Source organism: Amphimedon queenslandica, unplaced genomic scaffold (assembly GCF_000090795.2).
Source record: "Amphimedon queenslandica unplaced genomic scaffold, v1.1 AMPQUscaffold_13521, whole genome shotgun sequence".
In the NCBI taxonomy this organism is placed as follows: Eukaryota; Metazoa; Porifera; class Demospongiae; order Haplosclerida; family Niphatidae; genus Amphimedon; species Amphimedon queenslandica.
The window spans coordinates 84448-89324 of NW_003546243.1; the positions used below are offsets into that span (position 1 = coordinate 84448).

The 4877-nt window shown below is 34.0% G+C and overlaps 2 long non-coding RNA genes across 2 annotated transcripts; one reads left to right on the forward strand and one right to left on the reverse strand.

The window, feature by feature from the left end:
- Positions 1-3278: 3278 nt before the first annotated feature.
- On the reverse strand, positions 3279-3678 carry LOC109589127 (uncharacterized). Its single transcript, XR_002188555.1, has 3 exons — positions 3606-3678; positions 3486-3544; positions 3279-3433 (listed from the first exon to the last, which is right to left on the reverse strand). It is a non-coding gene; the product is annotated as an uncharacterized LOC109589127 (long non-coding RNA).
- LOC109589163 (uncharacterized) lies at positions 3489-3967 on the forward strand. The gene is made up of 2 exons (XR_002188573.1): positions 3489-3569; positions 3616-3967. It is a non-coding gene; the product is annotated as an uncharacterized LOC109589163 (long non-coding RNA).
- Positions 3968-4877: the final 910 nt, after the last annotated feature.

Sequence of the window (4877 nt, forward strand, 5' to 3'; positions counted from 1 at the left end):
AATTATCAATTAAAGTTAATTAATTTTAATAAACTCCGGATACTAGCAGATATGGTGAGATTATTTTGAGATTTTTAAAGATTATCAAGGATTTTTTGGGATTTCCAGAGATTACTGGAGATTTTAAAGATTAACAGATTATTATAGATTATTTTCAAGGGTGTACGGGATTATTTGGAGTTGCGGACCCCTCGCTGGCAATAATGGCGGCAGTGAGAAAGTGGATACTTATTCTACCACTACTTCTTACTGTTATTTTCGTTTTCTTATATTTCAGCGGTCACAAACCTGAACGGAATCTCCTACCAAACTCTGGCCGCCATGTCACGTCGCAGTTTTATGAAGTAGCGTCTGTGCGACCTCCTCCACTCCCTAGAAGATTTGTACTAGCTTTCTCTTACTGGGAGCAAATGACACAGGGTGTCAGTAATTTCCTTTCATTGCTTAGATTTGCTCGTCTGTGGAAAGCAGAGGTACCAGTCCCTTTTCTATATCGTACATTTTTATCTGGTTTTCCTTCCGGTCAAAGAGTCAGAAATTTCCACTACGTCACCGATGGTGACAAAACAGTGGACTTTGATTTAGGTCTGTTGTTCAAGCTTGATAATTTTACAGGTCACCCTCCAAAGTACACTGATTATGCCCCACTGATTCCATACAAAGAGTTTGTTAAGGAACTACAAGACCAGCTGTGGATATTTTATGTTAACATTGTATATAACAAGGACCAAAATGATGATCATGGGCAAAGGAGACACTGCTCAATATTCAATAAATACTGGAACAATCCACATTTCCCTGGAATAAGGATATCTTGTTGTGAAATTAACGCAGCCATACCGACTCTCCCCGATGACATAGCAACTATTTGTGGCTTTAAATCCTTTAGTAGTTTTGTGGTTATATTCAAAGTTTGGCGTGGCATAACCCATCCGGACCCAAACAGACGCTTTCGTATGTTTGTCCCATTAGAGTTCTTAAATAATTACACATCTGTATCACCTATCTTGCCTCATAGTCAATATGTTATTGGGAATGCTAGTGAATACATTAACCAAACTATAGGTAGTGGTGTGGATTACACTGGTGTTCATATTAGAACTGAATATTTAGAGATTAACGGAAATAGCCATCGTCTTAACGACACAAAATGCATATTAAATGCAATTAAAAAGGCAAACGAGGTGTCATTGAAATACAAAATCAATCACATTCTATATTTCACTGATTACACTGGACTTCGTAATAAAAGGTATGTCAACTTAATGGCATCACATGGTGTCAAGAGGTCTGCATATGATCCGTTGCTCTGTCATGGGGTAGATAATGGTGCTTTTATTGCTCAAGTTGAGATGAAAATTTTGTCCAGAGCTACAAGACTAGTAGTGTGTGGTGGAGGATCTTTTCAAGGAGGAGTTGTGAAGAGATACAAGGAAAAAAGCTCCAACCCTGTTGTGGAAATTAAGGGATGTACTAATTAATTTTGAATCATTTTTATCTTGAAATTAATTCATAAATTAGTTAGTAAATAAAAGCAAGTATAAAACGTCTCGGTAGGTAATAATTATGTCAAATCAAAATTATCGCAACTCGGAGCAGACTATCTCTGATGTGAGATAGACAATCAAATTGGGTTCAGCCTGATAAAGTTGTCATAACGAGACACCAAAGGTGAGTGGCCTCGCCCCTAAAGCTGTTTGGGAAGTGTTAGGCTTAGCTAGCCCAAGCCAGTATATTTGTTGTATTTATACTTAATGCACTTTCATTTTAAAAACAAACATAATGGGTTTCATTACTGAAAAACCACAGCTTTTGATGTGACTACTATCTATCAAAAACAAAGACTACTATACTAACAATAACATTTACATAGATAAATAAACTAGATAGTTTGTGGTCTTGAGTATGTACAAACAATTATGCCTTCCCGGTCAATATACTATTTCACATCATTGTCTGGTCTAAAATATTATAACCTAAAGTAATTTCTTTCATGACTGGTCTTTTGCTAGGTTCTCTCTCCGTGCAACATACTACAAGATCATAAAGACCCTCATCAAGATTTTGAATGCTCTGCCACATATCACGAAAAATCCGACGGTCAGGATATCGACAAGTGAGAACTTCACAAAGTGAAATGCCAAAACTAAATGAGTCCATTAACGGTGACTGTACTGCAGCTTCTTCTGAATTAAAGAGATTTTATATCTTACAGATACCTTACATCTTGCAATTTTTATGGAGAGCTAACAAGTACATGCAATATGTATAATTTAAAGCTGTAATTTTTGTATTTATTTTAGGCAGCTTTGATATAACATAAATATTAGAGACTACTGCCTTACTTTAATTGTTCCAAAACACTTGAAAGTAAATTTATATTTTCATGTGTAATGGAAACAGTTAAATCGTTCTGGTCTGAAAACATTGCTACTTGTTTGCTATGGGGCTTCTGTAAATTTAAGTACATTGAAGGCAACTCATCAGTGGTCATTTTGGAGCATATCCAATCAAGCATAGTATATTATATCTAAATAAAACTTAATGTACATGTATTATTATTATCATTAGATGAAGAAGACCCATTAAAAATATCTCCCTATATGATTAATCCATTTGATTCACCAAATAAGATTTATTGGTTCATTATTATTTTATTATTATTATTGAAACTTTACAATATATAAAGATGGAGAGTTTTGGAACAGAAAAGAAAAAAAAGACAAATGCACAATTGAAGGCACAACCATAGTACATGGAAGACCTGAAAAATTACATGCAAAGAAAATACAGAATTAAATTAAATTTAAATTAGTTAATTAAAGTAAAATAGAATTGTGCGGTTTAGAGTAGCAATTCTGGCACGGACATTTCAGATGGAAAGTGCATGGAAAGGTTGCATCAAAATCATTAAAAAATTTGTTCCACATAAAATCAGAAATGAGTGATTTGAGGGCGGGAAATGATAAAGTTTAATTATGTCCCAGTCATCAAGTTAGTTTAATAATGTCACTGCAAGCGTGGATTCATTGATTTATTTTTAAGCTCAAAAATATGATCAACGCTCTATTATCCTCAAAAGATAAAGGAACAAAGGAATTTCTATTAAATGGCTCTAATTTTGAATGGGATGCAATCATGTCACTGTATATGCAAGAGATTGCCAAAGGGTTAGCAAAGGTCTGACAAGAATGGTCCCTAAATTGAAAGAGCCCTACATTATAACTGAGAGATGCATGCACCAAGCTAAATGTTGCTCCAGCAAAAATAATGCAGGTATAACTAATTTTTTTTCAATAATAATAAAATTAATTATAATAATTACTTTACTGCAGCAAGATCATGTACTTATGGAGCTCTCACACTACATTATTTACAATCCAAATGCTGATGATTTGTGTAGTGTGAGAAACACTCTTTTATTCTTAGAAGCCTGTGCAAAAATATTTGAAAATGGGTTGTTTTATCATTTAAAGGTAACTCACATGAAGTCAGAGATTATTACATCAATTGAGGATGGATTTTCATTTTTGCAAAGTGGCTACTAGTAGATGAAATTTTCAAGAATGGTAATAAAATCAATCTCAAAACTTACTATAACGTACCCTTTTATAGATCCAAACTTTGAGTATTCCAATGCAGCACAAAAGAAATTCTTAGCCTGGCAAAGTATGATATCTATAATTATTATTTTATTCATTAATTTTAATAATCTACAATGTAGCTTTTGACTTATTAAGAATAGATGTGTAGTATGGGTTTATTTGTGAGAAATTTTTCATACAATATCCAGTTTACTTTGTATCACCACTATACTGTTTGAGCTAATTCTGAAACCCAAAAATAGCAAGTTAAAAGAGTATTGTACTGATATAGATTTACCAGTATAATGTCAGCAGGTAGTACAACGAAGGAGATATAGCCAACAAATATAGATACTGAATCAACATTCGACAACAGCAAAAAATCAAAAGAGAGAGAGAGAACAAGAGAGAGTGTGTGCTTATATTAGAGAATGATGTTCTAGAATGTTCTGTTCATGCAAGCCTGTGTCAGTATATATTGTGTAATAGCATAGTGTTAACAAGGTGTGAAAATGTGATTGTGTGGTAGAGGCATGTATGATGTATGAGACATAAAGTACTAATAATTAATAAATATAAATGAACAACTACGTTTATCTGGATCATCTATAGAGTCTCAGTACAAGTACTGTGCAGGGGGAAAATGGATGCAGCAAACTATAGTATAGCACAGGCATCTAATTTAATAAAACAAACTGTAAAGAATTATCACAGTGGAGCAGACTATCACAACAAAGAAATTAATACTACACATGCACAATTTTCTCACTAATTCTTGATATATAATATCCTCTGCAACAGATACAGTCTCATATATTTATCCAGCATTCTTTTCTTTAAAAGTGCACAAGTGCCAGAAAGAGAACTACTGCATGAGCTGCATGCAATGAAGCCATCTGCCATTTTCCGCGCTGATCAATACTATGTCACGTGATATAATTAATTATCTTGTTTATTTATATTAATTATTAGGGATTTATTAATTATTAGCCTTGGCCAAACCCATCTGGCAACACTAATAATAATTATACACTAATTGGTCGCAACGATTAACGCCGGAAAACACAAGACTGGTAATAATGGCGGCAGTACATGTAAAGTGGATACTTCTTATTTTACCACTACTTCTTACTGTTATTTTCGTTTTCTTATACTTCACCAGTCACAAACCTGAATTGATTCCCCAACCAAACTCGGGCCGCCATGTCATGTCGCACCAACTTCATGAAGTAGCAGCATCTGTACGACTTCCACCTCCACTCCCTAAAAGATTTGTACTGGCTTTCTCTTATT